This window comes from Natrix helvetica (assembly GCF_964273705.1).
Source record: "Natrix helvetica genome assembly, chromosome: 7".
Taxonomy (NCBI): domain Eukaryota; kingdom Metazoa; phylum Chordata; class Lepidosauria; order Squamata; family Natricidae; genus Natrix; species Natrix helvetica.
Window position 1 is genome coordinate 68,260,186 of NC_138558.1, and position 13,338 is coordinate 68,273,523.

The following is a 13,338-nucleotide window of genomic DNA, read 5'->3' on the forward strand; positions in this document are numbered from 1 at the left end:
ACAACAGCTTAGGAAGAAACTGCACTTCTGGTCCATAGGAAGGTTGCAGTTCCCGTTGGCAATTAAAAAGCACTCAAACCGCTCCAGGAACCCGGCCCACGATTCGCCGGCGGTTCCAAATGGAGCGAAAGGCGGCATAGACGCCATGGCAGCAATGCGTGTGGAAGGAGAGGAAAGAAAAAAAATCTTTTTGTGAGGAATTAGTTCCTCGCCTTGTTGCCACGCTCTGAGATGGGTGTCCGTGCCCTCAGTATCCCATCCTCGTCGCCAATGTTAAGTTCTAAGCGTTGGGATGAGGCTTGACACGTCTGAGGTGAATTAGAGCGGTTTATTTGCAACAGGCACAAGCGAACTATTTACAGGAGAGATTCAGCACCTTCCCTGCTTGACAGCTATTTATACGGAGCTGTCAAGCAGGGCAGCCAATGGGAATGAACTAAACAGCCCGCGCTCAGCCAAGCCGCGTCTTAGCCAATCAGGCGCGACTTGGCTGTTGCTAGCTGTCAGGCAGGGCAGACTGGTCATAGGTCGAGGATACAACAGTAGGTAGGTAGACAGAGAGACAGAGAGAAAGAAATATATGCTAATGTAAAGTTGGAGAATCTTGAGCAAGAATATACGAAGCTGGTGAAACTTGTCCATTTTGTACGCATTTCTTTCTGGCTGGATTTTAATCCAGGAAATACAAAGAGGGTCAAAATACATTTATGAGAGAAAATGAAACCAAGACTCTGCTTTATCAGATCAAGGAAGAAATAAAACAACAAATAAAAGCACTCAGTAAATGAAACACAGCTAAAATGCAATTCTTTGAACTCCGGTAACAAGCTTGCACTTTAGAGCAAAACACTCCCAGGGATGATTTTTTTTCCAATGGGAGCTGAAAGTAGAGGGAGGAAAAAAGAAGAAAAAGGAAAGGAAATTGCAAAGATCAAAGCATCTCTGTGAGAGATTATAACACATTACCACAGAGTGGGGTGCAGCAACCCTGTTCCATTTCATTATATGTGCTGAGATGAAATTCCAGCCACCTTCAAAAAGAAACTTTACATGCATTTTGAAGTATCTTGAACATGACATAGATATTAGACTGTAAAAGTGACAGCGGAAGATCTGTAGGTTCAGACTTACAAGATTCCAGCAATGCCACCAGTAATGCCACCAGTAAACTAATCTTATGTATGTCTATTCTTCATTCCTTGCCTTTCTTCAGCAGTGACCTATGAGCTGATAAAGTATCTTTAGAAACCAATTGATTAATTTCTCAGGATACTTGATATTTCAGTAAATCAGCAATGCCAGAATGGCAAGGGCTGGCACATTAGCAAGCTTTCCTACCATTGAATTTTGAAACTTCTGTCAGTCCAGCTCAGCTCCACCATGCATTTGCATGCGCTGCCTGCTGGTCAGCTGATTTTTGGGTCTCTCCCAGGCATGTGTGGGGTGGGACATATGCAGGAGATGCATGCGCATGCATGGGGGTCACATGCACATGTGGGGGGAGGATCACAGGTGGAGGCACAGTGTGACACCTCCATGACCTGTTTGGGTCCTAGGAGGCCCAAAATGGAGCGTGGGGTGTGTGGCGCCCATTTTTGCTCTTAGGAGGCTGCAGGGAGGGGCAGGCTTTTTTGGCACATGACAACAAAAAAGTTAGCCATCACTGATCTATCCTACTGAAAATTAGCAGAAATTTTAATGAATCACCATTGTTATCTATGTGATGGTTACTTTATTTCTTTTATGTAATTTTATTCCGTTTAGCTCAACTTTGTTTTTTACTTTGATTAGTGACAGGTTTCATCCATTTTTTTAATGTTGTGTTCTCTGGCCTAAGGCTGTAATAAAGATTTTGATGTGAAACTATAATTGAAAGTACCTCTTGGATCCTATTGGCCCAGAACATTATGGCATTCCAGAGATTTTACCATGCAGATTCAGTAATGGATGCACATCACTGCACCATTTTCATAAGAAATAGTAAAGATAAACTTTTATTCCGTGCTCACGTTTATCCTTTGTACTCAGGCTTGTTGTTCACCTGCTGAGTCTAGAAAGAGTGCAGAGAAGAGCAACAAAGAGGATGAGGGGATTGTAGGCTAGGGGACTAAGAAGGACTAGGGGTGACATGATAGCAATGTGCCAATATCTCAGGGGCTGCCCCAAAGAAGAGGGAGTCAAGCTATTCTCCGGAGCACCTGAAGGCAGGACAAGAAGCAATGGGTGGAAACTAATCAAGGATAGAAGCAACTTAGAACTAAGGAGAAATTTACGGACACTGAGAACCATTAATCAGTGGAACAACTTGCCTCCAGAAGTTGTGAATGCTCCAACACTGGACGTTTTTAAGAAGAGACTGGATAACCATTTGTCTGAAGTCGTGTAGGGTTTCCTGCCTAAGCAGGGGGCTGCACTAGAAGACCTCCAAAGTCCCTTCCTATTCTATTCTATTCTATTCTAATCTAATCTATTCTACGCTATGCTATGCTACTCTACCCTACACTACTCTATGTCATGTCCAACTTCGTGAACCCATGGACCATAATACAGTCAGGACTTCCTATCTTCTACTGTTTGCCAGAGTTTGCCCAAATTCATGTTCATTGTGTCAATATACCATCCAACCATCTCATTCTCTGTTACCTTCCATCTTTCCCATGATGGAATGAGTCCTCTCTTCTCATTAGATGACCAACATATTGACAGCTTCAGTATCTGACCTTCCAAAGGGCAGTCAGGGTTAATTTTCTGTAGAACTACACAGGCTACATAAACATGTATAGAGTAGCTGATGCAGCTTAGCAACTAAGATTGTAAAACAAGCAGAGATATCTCCAGATTTTTGGCTTGGCTACAAATGTATTATATGGTGGGCCAGTTAGTTTCTGCTCTCTTACAATCTTCCCTCATATATCAGTAATAATTCTGGCCCTATGCTATAAGTGCTGATAGAGCCATGGTGATGCAGTGGTCAGAATGGAGTATTGCAGACTCATTCTGCCGACTGCCAGGAATTCGATTCTGAATGGCTTAAGGTTTGCTCCTTCTGAGGTGGGTAAAATGAGGACACAGATTATTGGTGACAATGTAACAGATAACAGATTAACAGCGTTGAAAGGGACCTTGTAGGTCATCTATTCCAACCCTCCATCCAAGCAGGAGACCCTACACCATTTCTGACAAATGGCAGTCCAATCTCTTCTTGAAAGCTTCCAGGGATGAAGCTCTGGAATCCAATTTCTTCTTGAAAGCTTCCCAGGGATGAAGCTCCCAACGGTTTCTGTAACCGTTCTTTATATTTTTTAGTTTCCAGTCCCCTAATCATTCTGGTTGTTCTTCTCTGCACTATTTCTAGAGTCTCAATATCTTTTTGATAGTATGATGACCAAAACTGGATGCAATATTCTAGGTGTGGTCTTACTAAGGCTTTATAGAGTGGTATTAGTACCTTGCTTGATCTTGATTGTATACCTCTGTTAATGCAGTTTAGGATTGCATTGGCTTTTTGGCTGCCGCCACACACTGCTGGCTCATGTTTAACTGGTTGTCCACTAAGGCTCCAAGATCCTTCTCACAGTTACTGCTATTTAGCCTGGTTTCACCCAGTATATATGTGTACTTTTGGTTTTAGGCTGACTCTGTAAACCATTTAGAGAAAGTGGTATATAAGTCTAAGTCCTATTGCTAAAGTAAAACCCTTAAAATATTATTAAGGGATAATTATTTAAGGGATAATGGGAACCTGATTTATGGACATGCAATTTTTTGTTTCTCTTCTTGAAAAGAATATTGATTTGGAACATGAACCATCTGTTTTCAACAGGAAAGAAAATCTGAATGAGAAGGAAGAGGAAATCAGCAGAGATAGGCCTATAGCTTTGATTAATTGCCTCCTCCATGCAAATAGTATCTTATACCTTATTCTGTCTTTGAAAGATTGTTCTTTCTGTGGGCATGTGCACAGTTGCCCCAGTCCAGCCCCAATCGCATTTCTCCATTGCATTTCACACAATCAATTCCAGAGGTGGTATGATGCCGGTTCATCCCCGTTCGGGAGAACCGGTAGTGGCGGCGGTGCGAGGCTCCACCCACCCACCCAGACGTCATCAAGACGTGCCCAGAATGGGCTCCCGCTACCGAATCAGTAGTGAAGATAATAGGATACCATTACTGATCAATTCCAACATCGTGCGAAAGAAAAAGATCTCGCGAAGTTGGAATTGATTAAGTGAACGTTTTCACTCGCGTGCTTCAGGGGGAGAGTGGGAGGGAGGGAAAGAGAGAAAGCAAGACAGGGGGGAAGAGATGGAGGGAAGGAAAGAGAGAGAGAAAGAGAGGGGGGAAAGAGAGTGGGAGGAAAAGAAAAGTGATATTACCAACATTTTTCTTTTTTATTATAGCTAAACGTAATATTTCAAAAGCCAGGAAAAAAAAGAAGCGGCATAAAAGCACATTTATCACATTTTTTCTTAGGCCAATTAGATGAGCCCTGCCTTGTTTATCATTATTTTAGGTAGTCAAACCTCAATATTCAGGTTAAATTGCCGTGTTGGCACTTTGCAATAAATAACTGGGTTTTGAGTTGCATTACTGATCTAGAGGATAGGTAAGCATGTTTACATATGTGGTGCAAATTTTATCAATAAAAGGTATAAGTTCATTGAACTACATAGCCACTTTCCTATTTTACTCCTAACAGGAAAGTTTATTTAATGTTTTACACTAATGCCAAAGATTAGATAAACTTTCCCATTTTGAGGAATGGTAACTATAGTGCAATGACTATGACAAATCCTTTATGTCTTTTAGTTTTAACATCTTCTCCACCCTCTTATTAAGTAATACTCACCAGCAGAAAGCTCAGAATTTCCAAATGACTAATAAATTATAAATACACCCCCTTCCTATTTCTACATTATTATTTTACAACACTGCTGTAGTACTGTGCTTAATGAGAAGGCAAGTATAAAACATGATTCCATTAAAATATGATAAAAAACATATCACGTAGCTGTTCCAAAGTTTTAAGATGAATCACTAAAAACTATCGATTTTATATCTGTCTGTCTTTGATGTGTGATATAACTTTTATATAAGAATGTTCTCAAGGGGAAAAAATAACACTCTTTCTAATAAATATTACCTGTTGGTATTTTCTACGTAAAGGGTTTTTCCACCCTGATCTTGTGCTAATTAATAGCTTTTATCACTAAATTACAAATTACGAATACTCTTTACAAAAATGTTGATGAAACTGTTAATTTGGTGCTCTATACAAAACAGAGACTTATTGTTTAGGGATTCATTTTAAAAAGTACGAATATGCTTTAACTTTCTGCTTCTAATGAAATCTAGATAGGGCAATATAGATTGATATTGGCCTAGATCTATCTGTCTGTCCATCTGTCCATCCATCCATTCCATCCATTCATTCTATCTATCCATCCATCCATCCATCCATCCATCCATTCCATCCATTCCATCCATCCATCCATCCATCCAGCTATCTCTCTCTCTATCTCTCTCTCCCTCCCTCCCTCCCCCCCTCCCTACCTACCTACCTGGCTATTTGGCTATCTGGCTATCCAGTTATCATCTATCTATCATCTATCATCTATCATCTATCATCTATCATCTATCATCTATCATCTATCATCTATCATCTATCATCTATCATCTATCATCTATCATCTATCATCTATCATCTATCATCTATCTATCTATCTATCTATCTATCTATCTATCTATCTATCTATCTATCTATCTATCTATCTCTATGCTTTCTAAGTCTTTCTAAACAGTGTTGTATTTAGACCTTTAAATTCCTTCATTCCAGACTCAATTAATCTGAATTTGAAATGACGTTGGCATATTAAAAGTTAAGGACAGAACTGTAATTGAGAAAGGAAAAATCACAATGCAATATTCCTTCTACCCTTCAGAATGTCTGGTATAAATTATTTTTATGCCTTCAAACAATCGCCATAGATGTAATTTTTCCCTTCGCCCATCATTAGTTAAGAAGAGAAAACATGTATGTCGTGTTGACATCAGGACAGGCATAATTTGCACTGCATTATGGAAGTGAAGATAAGAATTCAACAAGCAACATTCTGCCAAGAATCAACTCCAAATCTCAACCAACAAATTCTCTGTCTTAAACATTGGCAACAAAAATCATTGGCAACAAAAATCTTACACATTGGCAACAAAATCAAAACACAAAATACAAGCTGGGCAGATAAGACCTTGTAGATGACCCTTACTCAGTCAAGGACCTAGGAGTACTCATATCAAACAATCTAAGCCCCAGAGCTCACTGTAATAGCATTGCTAAAAAGGCACTAAGAGTTGTTAACTTAATTTTGCGAAGTTTCTTATCCGGTAACATTGTACTGCAAACTAGCTCATGCAAAACTTTTGCCAGATCAATCCTCAAATACAGCTTGTCTGCCTGGAATCCAAACTGTATATTGGACATTAATACAATCGAGCGAGTACAGAGGTAACTCACAAGAAGAGTCCTCCACTCCTCTGCTCACAACAGAATCCCTTATGCCACCAGGCTTGAAATTTTGGGCTTGGACAACCTAGAACTATACTAATTAAGGTCTGACCTAAGCGTAATCCACAAAATTGTCTGCTACAATGTCCTACCTGTCAACGACTACTTCAATTTCAACCTCAATAATACATGGGCAAACAATCGATACAAACTCAAGGTAAAGTACTCCAAACTCGATTGCAGAAAATATGACTGCAGCAACAGAGTGGTCAACACCTGGAATGCTCTACCTGACTTCGTTGTTACATCCTCTAACCCTCACAAGTTCAACCTCAAACTGTCTACCGTGGATCTCGCCCCATTCCTAAGAGGTCCGTAAAGGGGGCATGCATAAGCACACCAGTGTGCCTACCATCTCTGTCCTATTGTCCCTATTTATTCATACCCATTTCCTGTGTTCATGTTCATGTTTATACTTATACCTGTTATCTTGTACATGTTTGACAAACTAAATAAAATCAATCAATCATTTCAGCTTAAAAGTTTCAATTGTTCCAGTTAATGTTGGAGGTTTTTCCTTTCCCATTTCCATCACACAAGTTCTCAAAGAGTCCAACTCACCGTTCTACAGTGACTTGTGAGCAAGCCAACAAAAATTGGTTAGGGGATGTGGCTTATTTATTTTTTTAATTCAATTTATAGGCCGCTCCCTCTCCACAAAGGGACTCGGGGCGGTGTACAATTCAATAAGCAAACAAATGACGAGGAGGAGGTATATACAAAAACATTTTACAATACATAAATAAATAATCATGAGTTAAAACAACACAATAAGATTAAAACAATTAAAATACCCAAAAAGTCAGAATTAATTTAAAATTGTCCAGGGGGATTAGAGAATGTAGTTATAATTCAAACCAGGCCGGCTAGTTGGAACAGGTGGGTCTTGAGTTTCGTGCGGAAGGAGCGGAGATCGGTAGTTGTCCTAATGTCGGGGGGGAGGTCATTCCAGAGGGCTGGGCCCATCACAGAGAAGGCTCTACCCCTGGGCGGTGCCCTCTGGCATTGCTTAGTGGACGGCACCCAGAGGAGTCCCTCTCTGTGAGAGCGAATTGGTCGCAGGGATGTATGGGGCAGGATACGATCCCGCAAGTAACTAGGTCCTTATGAGATAATCCTGAAAAAAAAAAGGGGGGGGGACACCTTTCTTTTTCAGAATATCTCTTTTCAAGGCAAGGAACAGCAGCGACCGAGCAAGCAAAAAAAACCAGTAATGTGTAAAAGCAATGAGAAATAGTTTCATAAGCATCTGGGAACTTCTTGAATAACTCACCAAGAAATGTGTGTATGAAAACATACAAATGTGTTTGCATTACAGTTAGGCCTACAGTTTTCGGCCTAGTGTTTGGTGATTTCAAAATATTCAAACCGCATGCCAAATAAACAGCACCTGTTGCCGTGACAAGGGGTAAAAGGAGAGGCCAAATCCAGTTTATTACTTAATTTAAGCCCTGCCAAAAATAGAGCATCTGCTTCCACAAAGATTGTTGACAGCTGAAGCTTTCCTCCCATTGTGTTTTAGCTCAGCTGAGCCCCCAGCATCTGCTCACACACAGAGAGGTGTTGACAGTCTGAGCTTTTGTGTTTTCCCATTGTTTTGAAACCATGCCAGAAACTGGCAGTTCTAACGCAGATAAATCCTTGGCAGCTGAGATTTAGAGCCCATGCACGTGGAGTTTTTACGGGCCTTCGGTCATTCTGAGGGACCTCTCATTTTAGCCAAGACATGGAAGGCTGCCCTCTCAAGGCTTTGCATTTTGACAGCCACAGACAATAAAGAGAAAGATGCAAAGGCAGCAGAAGGCAAAGCAAGTACAGCAGCTATGAGATTTGGTGACATTTTGTTTCTCCTCAAAGTGTAGATTTCACCGCTCGGCCTTCATTTTTCACAGTTTATAAGCTGGCCTAGGTTTCCCCTTTTCCCAATATAAGTTTCAGTCTACAAACAGCAGATAGACCCAGGGTTGGAAGGGAGCTTGGAGGTTTTCTAGTCCAGCTCTGTGGTCAAGCCTAAAGCATTTTGGACAAATTGATGGGCTGGCTGCTAAAGCAAGGTAACGGCACATACTTGAAAGTAAATCAGGAAGATTGTAATTGTGGGGGTCTGTCTGGCAAGAATAAAGAATGCTTATCAACAGGAAATGTGCATGTGTAAAGCTTGTAACAATTATGGGTAGTTAGACAACTTGCAGACCTCAGCTAAAAGTTAGGGATGGCCTGCAGCAAATGAAATGTGTATTAGATAACTCCTGGGGCATTCATTAGCCAAGGCTTAGGAATGGGACAGATATAGACCAATAGAACAAATTGTAGAATTATTGCTAAAATGTTTATTAGATGATATTTCTTATTATTTCACTTTGTCCCGCCTTCTCCTTTAGTGAAAATGTATAAAGCTTTCTTAAGCCTTTGTTCTTGGTTCTTGGCTTTTTGACCAGGAACCCTTTTCCTTGGAGGACTCCAATAAGAAGCAATCAGAAAATCTGCACCTCGTGTCTGGCGTCCATCATTGGCTTCGCCACCAACTTCAAATCCAAATTGGGGGCAACAAATGACTGCTCAAATCTCATGTGATGGAGCAACCACAACTTCTGAAGATAAAAGAAGATGGTATCACTTCTGATAGTAAAAGATGATCATAAAGAAACAAATTTGTGGCAGGAAATGGTGCTATTGTAGCTGGATTTTATATATCTGCTACCATACATAACATATCTTTAAAAAATCCTGTGGAAGGCATAACCTCTTCTTCTAACTATCTCTTTTCGGTCCCTAACATAATATTGAAATCAGATTGTTTTAGGGGCTGAAATAATTTGAGTAGGGAAGGAAAGAAGAGAGGAAGGAGAGAAAAGGAGGGAGGGAGGAAGGAATGAGAAAAGGAGGAAGGAATGGGAAGGGGAGGAGGGAAGGAAGGAAGGGGAAGGAGAAGAAGGGAGGGAGGGAGGGAGAGAGGAAGGAAGGAAGAAAGGAAGGAAGGAAGGAGAGAAAAGGAAGAAGGAAGGTAGGTCCTACATGAGTCAGGCATAACAAACCGTAATTATTATGGAAACCATGAAGTCACATGGCACCTCCAAAATGTCTTCTTCATTTTATTTAAGGAAGAAAAATAGTTGTTAAATAATTGGGCATTACTTCCAGTCAATTTTCATCATATGTTAGTGGCAAATAATTGGGCATTACTTACAGTAAATTAGGATCATATTGTTAAGTCCTCGAGGCTACGACGCCATTGACTATCATTGCCAGCCCCTGATTGGTTGAGACGCGAGCAGCCAGCTGGCGGGAGAATGCAGACATTCTATTGGTTCAGCGTCTGACAGCTCTAGTATAAAAAGGGCTATCAGCTGTCAAATGCTGCTGTTTGCCGGGTCAAGGTTTGCCTTACATTTTACCGTGTTATACTGTTAATAAAGGTTGTGTTAGCTTCAAACTGCCTTGCCTCAGTTCCTGTCTGCCTTGTTCTCCCTACAGAACACATACGTTGAGGAGTTGCAGTGTTCATGGCAAAGCAAGATGCAATCTCGGTAGAAAAAAACACACACACACATACACACACACATGCGCGCACACGCACACACACACACACACACACACACACACACAGCTCTGCTTTATTTAAAGTTATTTATATTTTAAACATATAGATTTCAATTCCAAAACTGAAACCAAATCAGCTGCAGGTGGCATCTTCTGTAGCAACAGATGCAGCTATAAAACTTGACGGTGAAAAGACCAGGTTTCTGTTTGCTGGGAATTTTTGGAGAAAATCGCAAGACTTTTAAGAAGAGACTAGGCAGTCATTTGTTCTGACATGATAGTAGTCTCCTGCTTGAACAGGGGGTTGGACTAGAAGACCTCCAAGGGGTCCCTACCGAATCCTCTGACATTCTATGTTCTACTCTGTAGGCTTTCAACACAATACAATGCAATAAAACAGCAGAGTTGGAAGGGACCTTGGAGGTCTTCTAGTCCAACCCCCTGCCTAGGCAGGAAACCCTACACCATTTCAGACAAATGGCTATCCAACGTCTTATTAAAGACTTCCAGTGTTGAGGCATTCACAGCTTCTGGAGGCACAGACATGGCATTGATGAAGCTGTGTTTTTCATAAGATGAAAGGCAAAGAATCCAGCTTTGCAGTGTTAGAAGAAATGTCCTGGGTTTATTTCCAAGTGGACAGAAAGCAGAGGTGGGTTTCAGCCGGTCTGGTCCAGTACGCACGTACTGGTGCCAGAAATCCAGTGTGCATTTGCACACCAGGTCCTCCCAAGGCCCTGTACTGGAATGGTTCCTCCCCTAGCCTGCCCCCCCTCTCTCCCCCCACCTGCTCGGTCACTGCTCTCTCTCTCTCTTGTTTGCTCCACCTGTCCGCAGCATGCTTGCCCCACCCACCCACTTCCTTTGCCAGATTCAGCTGTTGGAAGAAATCCACACTTCCTTCTCTTTGACAATTGCTTTGCAAAACCAGGACTTTGCAAACCGCTTCTCAAAGAGAAGGAAGGGGGGGGGGGACAGACAGACTTCTTCAGACGAGCCCAGAAAGGCCGTTTTGCCTCCGCTGCTCTCCTTCCTGCACTGTAGGCGCAGCCTCGAGGGGAAGATGTCCTACCAAGGCAACAGCATCTCTGGGATCACAGTGAGATGAAGCACCCTCAGGCATATTCTGCCGACCTTGGGTGGCCGAGGTGGGTGGGTGGGAAGCTCCAAAAGTCTGGCAAGAAGGGGATGGGGTGCTTGGCAGGGGTGCAGCTTCCCTTTCAGCCTCCGAAGCCACACTCAGCCCATTCAGCTCCTGGGGATGCTTTCCCACCCAGTTGCCAATTTATAAACAGAAATTAACCATCTTTTTTTAAACTTTCCATTTCAATGAGAATTTAAGAAGTTTTAGAAAAATTATCATTGAAATGGAAAGATTAAAACAAGTTGGTTAATTTCCATTTATAAAGGTCACATGGTGATGGTGCACGGGCTGCTGACTGACCCAGCGCCTGGCCAGGGTGGAGGGACTGTCCTGAAGCATCTCCCAGCTGGGAAGGGGCACCAGGAGAAAGCCAAAAGCCCAACTGCAGCCAGCAATGGAGCATGAAGGAGTGGCTGCACAGCAGAACTGGGAGCGTCCCCCAGTTGGTGGGTGGGGAGTTTGCACGGTCCTGGAGGCAGCAGGGAGGTTGGGATTGAGGCTGCCCTGGGCACCTGCAACAGGCAGCAACATGCCGCCCTCGGAAGGAGGAGGCAGGGAAGTGAGCCCCGAGCCTCATCTCTGCCTCCTTACTCAAGAGCTGGGTTCAGGGAAGGCCAGCCTGTTCCACCAGTGCACCCTTCACTCGCCTTCCACCCAAAGGTTCTGCTGGTGGGGCACCTCCCATTTCGTCTCGTAAGAGAAGCTCGGGAGAGATGCGCAAATGGCCACGAGCCTCCTGAGGAGGCTCCCACCAGGAGTTCGCAGTGGCACCCACTGCTGCTACTGCTGCTGCTCCCGGTAACGCAGGCTTCTGCTGCTCCCAAGTTGCAGGCACACCGATTCCAGCAGCTGTGTTTTACCTTGAAACTTGCTGTCCCCCAACCCAAAGGGGACATTCTCCCAGCGGCATCTCAGGTGCTCCCACCCTTAGCCGGGAGGGAGTAAGGAGGCACAGTTCCCTTCATATCACTGGGGGGCCTCATGCGCTTGCTCACTCATGTGGCCTGTGTGCTTCTAGTGGGAATGGGAAGCACAGGATCTTAATGTAGTAGGGCAGAGGAGACTGGAGTGGGAGGTTCCCCGGTGCTCGCAGCCGCTGCTTGGGAGAAAATCTCGAAGCTGGAATCTTGAGTGAGAGCCTCAGGGCAAGACGCAAGTGACAAAATGGGTTACCACAGGCATAAAAAGTGCCATCGGATCACCTCCCATGGTCCGGTAACCAACCAAACAAATAAATAAAGTTGGCTTCACTTCCTTGTGTGGCAAGAGAGAAAGTTGCCTGAGACATCGCTAGGAGAATGTCCCCTTTGGTTGCTGGGACAGCAAGTTTCAAGGCAAAACGCAGCTGCTGGAATCGGTGCGCCTGCAACTTAATGATCTCCGAGAAGCTTGCATTACTAGGAGCAGCAGCAGCAGCAGCGGGCACCATTGCCACCCCCCCCCCCCCGGTGTCCAGCATCATTTGCGCATCTCTCCCAAGCTTCTCTTGGGAAGTGACCGCCAGCAGAGCCTCCGGGTGGAAGGCGAGTGAAGGGCGCAGTGGTGGGAGAGGTTGGCTGTCCTCGAAGCCAGCTCTCGAGGAAGGAGACAAAGATGAGGCCCAGGGCTTGCTTCCCTGCCTCCTTCCTCCGATAGCTGCAGGCAGCAGGGAAAATGAGGCTTCTTTGCCATCCTCCAAACTGGCAAAACAGAAATTTTTGCCGACTGGAAGGTATGCATGTGTGCGAGAGAGAGGGGTGTGAGAGAGAGAGAGAGAAAGAAAGAAAAAGAGTAAGAGAGAAAGAACGGAAGGAAGGGAGAAAGAGAGAGAAAAAAAGAGAGAGAGACAAAGATAGAAAGAGAAAGAGAAAGAAGGAAATGGAAAGAAAGAAAGTTGGAGAGAGAGACACAAGAAAGAAGGAAGGAAGGGGAAGAGGAAGGAAGGAAGGAAGGAAGGAAGGAAGGAAGGAAGGAAGGAAGGAAAGAAAGAAAGAAAGAAAGAAAGAAAGAAAGAAAGAAAGAAAGAAAGAGGAAAAGAGAGACACAAGAAAGAAAGAAAGAAAGAAAGAAAGAAAGAAAGAAAGAAAGAAAGAAAGAAAGAAGGAAGGAA